The following is a 13,050-nucleotide window of genomic DNA, read 5'->3' as shown; positions in this document are numbered from 1 at the left end:
ATTGAGATCGAAGAATTGCTCTATCTGTAATATCCATGTGGCGGGATATTACAGAGGATTGTCCCAATCCTCTGTAATCCCCTGTAAAACAATGTGGAGAACTCAAATGGGAGCTCAAAAGAAAAGAGACGATAATGGTGATGATGATAATGGTGATGATGATAATGATCACGGTGAAAAATGAATGGAAAACCCTCTTATTTATAAGAAAGTATTGAGTTAATCTCGAAAATGGAGAATAATAAAATAATATTGACTGAATTTTCTACTATTGTAACAAAACAATAGTAGAAAATGAGAAATTAGTGACTAGGTGACTAAAAAATATTTTTTAGTCACCACAACTTTTTAAAGTGAAATACTACGAAAAATGAGCAATTTTAGGTGACGCAACTAAAAATCACGCAACTAAAAAAAACTAACATAAATGACTAATTTAGTCACGGGTTAAAATATATGACAAGCTAATAAGTAATAAACTAAAAATGACTAATGTAAACTAAACTATGACTAACTTCTAATAAGGTATTTTTGAGCTACTTACAACTACTTGAAGTTTATTAATAACATTATTCCCCAAAAATAATGGGGCTACCTAGGAATATTTGAGTTTATTAATAATATTATTCATAGAATTAAGTATATTTTCCACCTCCTTACGGGTTAGTTGATATTCCCCTTGTGTAAACCTCATGTTTTCTTTCCCTTTTTATATGAACATACTTGATTAGGGAGGTCTTTTATAGTCGCCGTATGTGTAAATCTCATGTTCTCTTTCCCTCTTTATATGAAAATGCTTGCTTAGAGAATTTTTTATACTCTCATATGATACAAACATTTTTCAAAATAAGTTTATTTTTATATTTTTATTGAAACTCTCAACCAAAATGATCACTCTCTGGACCTTCAAATCTATTAAATATATAACCTCTATACGAAAAAACCTCCTACTCAATAGTGACAACATAAACAATGAACAAATTGTGAAAATCTAAACTTTGGCTACTCTAAAATCTAAAATTGCCCATTAAAATTTAATTTCCCGCTATTCAATTGACAAATTGTTAAAATCTAATCAATTAATTTCCTGCTACTCTTAAGGTAAGGTGTTCCTTGAGTGTGTTTACATGAGTAGAGTAGAGGTGTTGTCTGTTGATTCAGTTGCAACCATGGCAAATGCAAATGTGGATGTTGGAAAAGTGCAGTCGAAGAAGAGAACGTTCAAGATGTTATCATACAGGGGTGTTGATCTGGATGCCCTTTTGGAAGTGACCTCTTGAGGTAAGGTGTTTGTTGAGTATATTTTCCAGAGAAGAGAAGAGGCATTGTTTGTTGATTCAGTTGCAACCATGGCATATGCAGATTTGGATGTAGGCACAATGTAGATGCAGAAGATAACGTTCAAGAAGTTCTCCTACAGGGGTGTTGATATGGATTCCCTTTTGGACATGACCTCTGAAGAGCTTGTCAAGATCTTCCATGCTTGTGCTTGAAGAATGTTTCAGCGAGGTTTGAAGAGGCAACCAGTGGCCTTGATCAAGAAGCTCTGTAAGGCGAAATGGGAAGCTCCTACAGGTGAGAAATCACAGCCAGTTAGAACCCACCTCCGTAACATGATAATTGTTCCTGAGATGATTGGTAGCATTATTGGTGTTTAGAATGGGAAGACATTCAATCAGGTCGAAATCAAGCCTGAAATCAAGCCTGATATGATTGGCCATTATCTGGCAGGGTTTTCTATTTCGTATAATCTAGTTAAGCATGGAAGACCTGGTATTGGTACTACACACTACTCTAGGTTTATTCCTCTAAAGTAGACCAGCTTAGATCATTTGATATGGTGGATATGTAGTGGGGTATTCTTAATTGTTTTCAGCTTACAAGTATAGGCACAAATAATTGGTTTCATATTCACATCAGTAAATCATTTCACAATGCTTACATGAATTTTTGAAGAGTAATTTTTGGTGTATTATTACGTTTAATTAGCTAATGCACTATATATATTGTATAAGTTGAACTATTTGGTTATTTTGATGAAATTTCTGTCAACAAAAAAAAATTCTCATTCCATAGACTATTTTTAGTCTTGTAAATGTTAAAATATCATTTCATTTCATTATTCCTTCCATGCTACTCTTCTTCCTTACCGGGTTGGGAGAGGGCTCAAAGGCAATAACACCTACTGTAAGTAAACTCTATTCCGTACTAGGATTCCTAGTAAACTTAGTATTGTAGTCCCTTCCTGTTTTGTAGTGCCAAATGCCCAAGTTGCGTCCTCTAATAGTTATACAATTATGGATATGTAGAATGTTGCCCAGGTCAAGAGCGTATCATGAGAAAACAAGAAATAACCTCCCAAATGGATCCTTTGCCTGAAAATAGCAAGACTACCCTCCTCTTTTTCAATTTATTGCAGCTGGGACGACTTGACATAGAGTAGGTGCCACTGTTTGTGGGAGAACGTCTCTCTACTTCTACTCCTACCTCAGTAAGCTAGTTTTCTCATCCTGGGTATGAAAATCAACATGAGGAATATCACCCAGTTAATTTGGACCACTCAGAAATAGAGCTTGGGCCTTTCTCTGCTACGTACCACTTAGGAATGAACCCATAAATCCTTAACAACCCAATACTTAACAAAATTGATTTTCTTCTGCACCCCTGTATCCCTGAGATGAGTAACTCGATGCTCTTTAGAGGAGAATACTAGCTAGTAAGGGAGACGCATCCTCTAACTGTATGCAACAATATTTTCTCCCATGTACGCCCTTCACCTAATACCACTTAGGAGATTTTGTCTCTTTCCTGCTCAACTTATTGCTGGCCCCAAGGATTCTATATGAAAGTAGAATAGTTACATGTCTATATGCAATATCAAATATTGACCTATTGATTTCAGGTCTCCTATTCGATGCTCTTCCTCTGAGCATAATCTCTTACCCACTACTCTTCTTCCTTACCAGGTTAGGAGAGGGTTCAATGCTCTTCTTCTGTGCATAATCTCTTACCCGATACTCTTCTTCCTTTCTAGATTGGGAGAGGATTTGATGCTCTTCCTGTACGCATAATCTCTTACCCACTACTCTTCTTCCTTACTAGGTCAGGATAAGGTTCGATGCTCTCCCTCTGTGCATAATCTCTTAGATTCTGTTATAGAATTCAGGAGGATCCTTTCGATCTTGAATTGGGTTCTATATTGGGTTGTAGATTCCATTTGTCCATTATGTACAAGGGTTCAAGGCCTCAGAAGGAAAAGAAGCCGAGAAGGGCGGTGTTAATAGCAGGGAGAGTGATATTTTTTAGAAAAAATCATATCGATTTGGTGAATCTTGAAAGACGTCTCAACAAGATATGAAAGGTATGGATGAAATCACAAATGCAGAGCCAAAGGAAGAGTAGGAAATTGTAAAAAAAAACTATATATCAAAAGTATTATTGCCCAAGGCAAACAGAGTGCCCTATCATCAAGATAGTAGATATTCACATTCATGTTCCCAATGAAAAATTTTCATCCGCGTCAACATTGGTTTCTTATTTCTTTATATACAATTCTTGCTAAATAAATTACCGTGTTAATGAAATATATCATCAGAGGAACAATCACTCCCTCAAACCACCAATCTCTAGGGAAAAGGCCTCAAAGTTAGTCTCAAATTCATAACAACTTTAGTTGTCATAGGAATTGTAAGTTTATTGCATGTTGGTCTCTGATTTTGGATATTTCAAAGACTAGGCCTTAGAACTAAATGGGCTATCTATGAGGTAATATACACACTAGTCCAAGCACTTTCATGGATTTTATTTGGGGCAGTAAATTGGACTTGAGAAGAAATTCAAATCTACAACACATCCAAAGTCTCTATATCTTTGGTGGCTTATGAATTTCATTCTGAATACAATATTCTTGATCTTTGCAATCATCAGGTTCACGTCCACAACTCCTAATCCATATAGTATTCTACCTCTTGTTGACCTTTCTACATTGATAATTTTCCCTACCTGTGGATTTATATTAGCATTAACCCTTAAAGGGACTATAGGAATCACCAATGTTGAAGAAACAAAAAAAAAATTACACGAACCTCTTCTAGATGGTAGCACTTTGAATCCTGGCACTGAGAAAGAATTAATAACCCCTTAATGTACATTAGGTAATATGTCAAGGGCTACATGGTGATGGTTGAATCCTGTATTGAACAAAGGTTATAGAAATGCTTCACAATTGACAAATGTTCCTACACTGATAGCTGGTGATAAATTTGAAAATATGTTTGAACTTTTAAAATCAGACTAGCCTGATGACATAGTGGAACACCAACACCATATACACCTTACATTACTTCGATTCTTTTGGCCAAATATTACACTTACTACATCCTGGGCCATTGCAAAACTATGTGTGATGTATATTGGCCTAGTTTCGATACATTTTTTTTGGATTTTACATTTGGAGATCAGCACTTTCCTTATGAAGGCTATGTCCTTGTATTGATACTATTTTCAGTAAAATCCATTGAGGTTCTTTGTTCCCATCAGTATAAATTTCAATGTCAGAAGTTGGGGATGCTGATAAGGTCTACTCTGATGACAACTTTATACATAAAGGGTTTAAGATTGTCAAGCTCCGCTAGGCAAGCTCATGGTGTTGGATAGATTGTAAATTACATGGTTTTGGATGCTCAATGACTTTTATATACGATGTTGCAACTTCATTACATCTAAATGATGGCTCTATAGGTTGGTGCTACTTTATCAATCATGTTTGGGGTTTTGAGGACTTTTATGTTGTCTGGTTTTGTTTACATGGCATAGATAATGGGAAATGTATCTTGGGGATCCAAGAGAAATAGGAGATATCAGTTCCAATTAATGAAAATGTGTGATGTTCATAGAACTAATGAGTTTTTGAATTATGTGAGGGTTATCAAACTTCAAGCATGGGAATACCATTTCCAAACACATTTACAGTCTTTTAGGAATTTCAAATAGGAATGCCTTTGCAAAACTATGTATTCTATTTTGGTGAATATATTACTCTATGGATCATGCCTTCACTTGTTTCAGTAGTGACATTCACTACATCGAGAATGCCTTCACTTGTTTTAGTAGTGACATTCACTACATGCATTTTTGTAGGAGCAAAACTTATAGCAGGGAAGGTGTTCACTGCAACATCTATTTTCAAAATTCTTCAAGAACCCATTAGGAACTTTCCTCAAGCTTTAATATCTATCTCACAGGCAATGGTGTCCTTAGATAGACTTGAAAAGTATATGACCAACAAGGATCTTGATCCTGAGGTAATCGAAAGGTTATCACCAGGAAAATAGATTGTTGTTGTAGTTGAAAATAGTACTTTCTTTTGGGATGAAGAGAAATCCAAATCCACGCTTTAGAATATCAACCTTGAGGTTCGAAGTGGATCTTTGGTGGAAATTTTTGGTACAGTTAGATCCGGGAAGTCCTCTTGACTGTCATCCATTCTTGGGGAGATGCCAAAACTCTCTGGCATAGTATAACTACTATCCCTACTATCATATTTACTTGCATGTCCGTCTTCCTCTTTTAGTCTTCCACTACATTAAAAATATGTATTTATAACTTGATAACATAATCAAGATAATTGTTACAAAATTTGCTATAGTTTCCTAGTCAAACTCAGGCCAATAGAGAAAACAAGCCAAACTGAATTACTAACAAGATAAACTTGCTTCTTGGTCAGTAAAAAAATTTCATTCTTGTCAAAAAAACATAGCCTAGTTTGCCTGAGTTTTTCCCGTGTTTGAACCGATCACTTACTCTCTGGTCTCACCCAAGTTTTCATGAAGCTAAGTTTTGTAACTATAAGAACCAAAACATGTGAAGGCTCATCTTTCCAGAGAAATGTGAGATTTCAATAGGTATAGCAAGTCAAACTTGCTTCTTGGTCAGTACAAAATTTTCATTCGTGCCAGAAAAACATAGCCTAATTTTCCTGAGTTTTTCCTATGTTTGAACCGACCAAGGGGAAAAACCCCACAACCTTTTCAATAGAGAAATTCTTTTTTTCAACAAGAGACACACCTAGACCTTGTAGAAATTTGGTGATAGAATTGCAACTGCTCAAGAAATTTAATATAAATCAAGAGACATAATTCTACTCTACTGCTTTGTAGAAATTAATTCACTATTTATCTCTGCTAGAGCCTCCGAGTAGTAAAGCCCATGCACTCCTTACATCTCTAGCTCTCCATGGGTTGAAATGTGCCAATGAAAAAGAAATAAGAACAACTGCTTCTTAGAGCTGCTCTATAAAAGAAAGCTTCTTGTTGTGTCCTTTGAAATAAGGAGAAGAGACCTCTTATCTGGGAAACCTAACCTGCAGACCTCGCCATAGCAGGTGGACCTACTACAACACTCACTCAACCTATTAATTACGATATCGCCCATGGAGACGTTTACCTTGTCCATTGTTTTGATCCCAATTCCATATTCCCATACAACAAGTGAAGGAGGCTTTACGTAAGGTTTACTACATAGGCTACACGGAGCTATTACTGCATCCACACACACACATACACATTAAGCTACTATATTGGAATGCACCAGAGAAACTCTAGTTCTAAATAGGACCAGACCTAAGCAGTAAGAACACTTACTCTCTGGTCTCACCCAAGTTTTCACAGAACTAAGTTTTGTAACTATAAGAACCAAAACATGTGAAGGCTCATCTTTCCAGAGAAATGTGAGATTTCAGTAGGTACAAACCAAGGAAAAACATATATTGAAAAGAAGAAACTTGTACCCATTAGAATTTTTGATTTCAGAGGACTCATATGACTAGTTATTCTTAGTACACTAAAATTAATTTATTGCAAGATAACTAGATGAAAGAAGTGACAGTGAAAAGTAACAGAAACAGTAGTTGACATGAAAACTGTCACTTCAGAGGTATAATTGACTCGTGTGTTGTTGATTAATGATTCATCTATTCATCAAACATGATCTGTTCTCTTAGATTTCTTTCCCTCATTCAAAATAAATAGGTCTATTAGATTGAACTCTAGTTCTCACCAATTTTGTGAGAAATCACTTAGATCTAGGATCTCTGTCTCTTTAATAGAAGAAAAATAATTTTACTAGAGATGAAACTTTTGCAATGAAAGCCCTTACTACTTGTATGGAAATTTTAAAACCAACTTTACATTTTGTTTGTGCACAATTTCAACTTCATCTCTTCTTAACATTATTTTCCTTTTCCTCCCTCTTTTTCCTAACTAAAACTTTATTTTGTTTTACCTCTTACCTTGTGGTTCCTTAGCTGAATTTATTCCTTCTTGAACTCATAGTTGATGATGGGTTCTTCTGTCTTGTTTTGTGACTTTCTTTCTTTACATTTATTTCTATTCCAATCAGAGTTGTCTTCAAATTTCACTTTAGTATCTAATGGGGGTTTTCTTCGATCCTTCACTTTCTTAGGTTTGCTTGTGTAACCCATTCTCCTTTCTCCCTTCTACTTGCATCTCAAAACCCTTCTTTCCTTTATCAGTTAGGTTATGAAGAGGGAAATAATAGGGCTATATGCCATATTCATGGAAAGACCCACATTAAAGGATAACCTTTTCATAATCTAAAACTAATTTCTAAGTAAAAACATTGAATTTCAAAGGAAGCCCTATATGAAGATCCATTTCCAAAAAATAATAGTACAATACATGTGACCAACTATGGGAGGTTTTGTTGTCAGGTACTTTCTTAGAAAATTTCCAATACTCTACAAGGCTGATTCATACCAAAATTATGTTAACAAATTTAGGAGTCAAACTGAAAATGACATAGTTCCAAATTTTTCTATGAAAGGATTGAAATTTGAAATTTGTATGGTATGGTTTCAACTTTCAACTAAGGTTTTCCTTCCACAATTAACATGGCCCGACTTTTAGAACAACAAATTTATTTTCTTGTAACTAAAAAATCAAAATAGAGAAACCCCTACCATAGTATTGTATATTCATAGAGCCAATCATTTTAAACACCAATCCAAAATAGTACTGAAATGAATTGACCAATGCAAAAATCTAGAGCTCTAGACAGATAGAAGCTTCTAAACTTGCAGATCTGATATGTGCACAAAAGACAACAATGAGAGAGCACACACATAACAAGAAAATGCAAGAGAAAAATTGTCTCAACTATGCACATTGTACGAGTGTAGTTTGACTCATCCAAGGCTCTTCTATTGAGTCTTGTGGAGTCTTCTCTAGCTTCCACACTCACTAAAAAAATCACCAACAAACTCTCCACTTTTTATACTCACCATAAAATTTCCATACTCATCGAGACTCATCATATTTTTGGGCACTGAATTTATTGTATTTTGAGGTTCATTTGTATTTGTTGAGTCTTTCCCAAGTCATTGAGTCATGTAAAGTCATTGAGTTTTTTTGAGTCCTAGGCTAGTTGAGCCTTTGTGACAACATTGCATTGCTATTACGGTTCCATAGCCACCTTAACTTCCATAGTTAGTGGAATATATTGTTAGTGTATTGAAAACCATCTTTATTAAATAAGGCTCTACACAGTAGTATAGTGTGAAATCAATAAATGTAAGTGAAATTGTTAAATAAGGTCCACTAGTTAGTGGTTCAAGCCTCATTAATGGAAGTCCATTAGGTGGTTACGGTTTTTGTCAATTAGAAACTATATATATAGTAGTAGAAGATATGTAATGGGTTATCAAGTGAATATTGTAGTATTTGGAGCTCCTCATATTGGAGATTTCCCCCTAGAAAAGGCAAGTGAACATTGCATTTAGTTTGGAATATCAATAAAGGATTGCTTGAAGTGATATTTTCCAATTTTAGTTCTATTATTTGCTTTTCACAGTTGTATTCCATCTATCTTATTTAATTTCTTCATGCATTTATATTATGCTCTTTTTGCTCCAAATATTCTATTTCAACTAACAAGAAACACTACAAATACAAGTGGTCTCAGAGCACTTTCTCATGCCAACACATGTTCCAATTTTATAAAAACATTATTTAGGTTAGAGATGTGTTTCAAAATATTTAAATAACACAAATATTTATCATTCAATGGGCAAGAATATAATTTGGGAAGAATACATGTAGAAAAAAATAGAGGCATCACCTTATTGAACACCTTTATAAAATCTATTGGCACCCCTTTGAGTAGCACTGCATCAAATGACACCTACATATGGAATTATCTTCAATGTTCCTTCAAGTATATCAAAATACCCCTTGGTACACTTGAAACCAACCTTACATAACCCTATTAGTCATCTTATTTCGATGAGTACATGGAGAATAACACTTGGGAGATATATCTCACATACTAGGGAATTGGGTAGGATGACTAAGGGTATAATATATCACCATTGGTTGGTGCCATGAAAGATTCAGCTGAGTACTATTGATGGAAACAATAGGTATATCAAGGGCTATATAACTTGACACTCCTCTATCCTTAGGACCCTACAAAACCTAGCCTCTTCCACTAAACCATAGCTTTTGCAACACAAGTAACAAAGTTTCTACACATTTCGTAGTATCGAGAGTTTTGGAATTTCATCACTGCAGTAATACTCCCCTCAAATTGAAAAAATATTTCTAGGGCCTGCCAATACCATTAAAGGAGACCTAGCTCAACAAAATCCTTGTGAAACATTAATTATTGTGGTGTCACTTTATAGTAACAAATATTTCATTTTTTGTGGACTAGATCATACCATTACTTGTTGCCCCTCTCAATAAATTTCTTTTGGTACACTAATTATGTTGGGCTAAAATTTGGCTAACCCTTTTGGTGGACCCAATGGTCCCATGACAAACACTTGTAGCATGTCAGCCATGAGGAAGTACAAAAAATAGTTGAGTCTTTCGCCTAATCAATTAGAAAAATGGAAACCAATATGTCTTCCCTCATGTTTCACATATCCCCCATTTTCAAACCAATGGCCCTTTTTCAGAAGCTTTTCCATACAATGGTAGTTGATTATTTCTCTAGTGGTTACTTTGAAACCTTTGAGCATGTAGGAATTGCCATTCTCTTGAAAACTCATGTAGAATTCCAAGAAATCCATAGTGATGCATCTTAGTGTTCTTACCCATTCATCACCCAAAGAAATATCACAACCACCCATTTCAATAGAAAACATGTGGCTTCCTTGTGAGGTAAGACATGTTGGTTTCCATTTTGCTAATTTAGGGAACAATTCCTTGCAAGCAAGGAGGAAGAGTTAAGAATAATACTAGGTGACAAGTGGCAAGTGGGAATGTATCACAGTGCATTTGTAAACATCTAATTGTAACTCCCATGTTTAGGAGACAAACAACCACCAATGACCCCATTGATTTCTCCATTAATTACTCCATTAATTGACTTGATTATATTTTGGATTTTATGTACTACAATATATCTACATTTGTGGCATTCCTCTCTTGTAGTCTTCCTTTTATTTTTTAAATTCCACCTATATTACTTCAAGGAAAAGGAGCAATTAGTTACACTTGTTATCATCATCTTATTTCCATCAGTCTCCTCATATTTGTTTGTAACAACATATAAGATACTGGGAAAAATCTTGCCGTATTCTAGCAATAGTTTGATCTATTGTCAAGTGATTAGCACAAGCTAATGTGCATATTTGACCCATCCAAGCTAATGTTACTTGGGATGAGTTGAGGTTGGTAACTGTTCCTTTTCCAATTGAAGCAAGAGAAGGTTATTTTGGTTTCCATTATCAATGACCATATATGCTACTTTGTGCTTGATTTGACATTTCTATGTACGAAGAGCTTCCTTGTTGCTGGCAAGGCTATCTTTAGACATTAGCATCAAGTTTTGATCAATGTAGTTGGGATTATTGACATCAACCTCTAAGCCTCCAACCTCTCAATAATGGTTATAAAGGAAGTATTTTTCCTTTCAGAGCTCTTTGGCATAAATGTTTGACACTCCACATTGGAATGGGCAAGCTTCCTATGATAGGTGCCATATTTCTTCTTCCCACAGTGAGTAGAGGATACAGAATTGGTTTCTCCTTTGTTCTACCCAATATTGTTGGGATGAGTAATTAGTAGAAAAAAATGAGGAAGAAATTCCTTTAGTACTGGCTTCTAAAAAAGCTCCAGGTATCCAAATAAACCAACCATCCCCTAGCAACAACTACAAGAGATAGCTGGATGAGTAGGTGGAAGGAAATCATAAAGATGTTATAGGAAGCACAAGTAGCACTTCTGATGGACATTTATTTGTGAGATATGGCAAGGTTATTTCACATAATATTGTTGGACTGTTATGAAGGCTTGAAGAAGCCAAATATGGAGCTCATAATCAAAAGTATCCAATTGTTCATTCTTCGATATTGCTGTCAGTGGAAAATAAAGCTAGCGTCTTACATCGAAAGCTCAAATTTTGCAATTTTGTTTATGGAACAGAGTTTGTAAAAAAATTCTGAGCTTGATAGTAGAGAAAATCACAGTGACAAGTGTTTTGAGCAAATGCTTTGTGCATGGTTTTTCACAGAGGCTAGTTAGAATCTTTGTCACATTTTTGTTACTCAAGTGGTTTCCTAATTGAAGTTTAGTAACCTATATATGGAATCCAATAGGATATTGTGTAGTACCCAAACATGAACCTGAATATTAATGCTTTAAGGTGGGAAACATTGTTGAAAGAAGATATGGATCATTTTACAAGACAATACTAAGCGTCTTTTGTTGTCCCTAATACCTCAGATACCAAGGCTGATATGGTTTAGAAAGGGGTCCTCTTTCCTTCCTAGCGTGACAACAATATATACATTTAGCATGAGTTATCTACTTTTTTTTGCGTGACAACAATATATACATTTAGCATGAGTTATCTACTTTTTTTTCCAATGGACTTGAGTTTGTGAAGGAACTTGTAACATTAGTATGATTTGATTATGTGGTTCCTGAAGATATTCATATTTTGGAAATATTGGCATCGAGGGCCCTCTATCAAGATAGGTCTTATCAGTCAAAGGTTTTAAATGTCATCACATCAGGAGGGCATCATGGCATCCTACCTAGTCTACTGTAGAGGGAAATAAGTCCCCTTTCCAACGAATCATTCTATTGCTCGATATATTTCCTAGAGGCACTACTTTCTCTTGTAATTGTTCTAGTTTCTTCTTCTTCTGGCTGCACTGCTTTAAGGGATGCCGGTTTAATGCCAAATTTTATTCCTCTTCTCAAAGATTTGGATCCACAATACATACACTTGGTAACAATTTTTGTGCATGTTCTTGAGGTTTTTATGGACTATAGTAATCCTGCTGCAACCTCCTTTAGGGATTTAGGAGGCTTGGATAGCACCATAGCACGCTTGAATCTTGAAGTGTGGTGGTTACTCTTGTAAAAACAATTCATGATAGTCCTGATGTGGATGAGAACTGTAGCTCATCTGAGTTAGAGTCATCACTTTCTTCAAAGTGTCACTACCCTAGGAAAGTTATGGATGACATGACAACAATTATATATGACAACCATAAGTGAAAATGAAATACAATACTGGTGAATTGTTTCTATGCTGATGGTACAATCAAAAGTATTTTGACTACTTTTGAAGCAACGGGTCGTTAACTTTGGACAATACAATTTATGTCACAGTAAGGAATGGAAACAAAAATGACAAAGGTATTGAAAATGACAAGCTAGAGCTTGTACCTTGGTTGTTAGAGGAATTACGAAGCTATTGTAGGCTTTTGGAGTACCTTGTGAATTATTCTTTGTTGTTAACTGTGCCCTTTATATCACCGTTAGTGCAACCATTTGTTGGAGGCTTTGTCACTAATCCGAGGGATCCAAAGGTTTTTGTCCACACTCTACAAGCTCAAGTTCTGAATGTTGTTCTACCTATCTAGAGAAATCCAATGTTTTGTCGCAATAGTCCATCTTTGATTACCTTTGTTGTTTCCATTGTTATCCATGTATACACTGCCAAGGTGATGTTAAAGGAAGTATAAATGGTATTCCTAGAAGCACAGGTCAACTATTTAGATGTCATCCACCTAAT

The 13,050-nt window shown here is 35.3% G+C and overlaps 1 pseudogene; it reads left to right on the top strand.

The window, feature by feature from the left end:
• Positions 1–1,349: 1,349 nt before the first annotated feature.
• Positions 1,350–1,817, top strand: LOC149140288 (small ribosomal subunit protein uS19 pseudogene; annotated as a pseudogene).
• The last annotated feature ends 11,233 nt before the right edge of the window (positions 1,818–13,050 follow it).

Source organism: Pinus tabuliformis, chromosome X (genome assembly GCF_031772625.1).
Source record: "Pinus tabuliformis cultivar Carrire ecotype Pingquan chromosome X, CPIR1, whole genome shotgun sequence".
In the NCBI taxonomy this organism is placed as follows: Eukaryota; Viridiplantae; Streptophyta; class Pinopsida; order Pinales; family Pinaceae; genus Pinus; species Pinus tabuliformis.
Note: the sequence above shows the minus strand (reverse complement) of the source record. Positions and strands in the feature narration are given on the sequence as shown.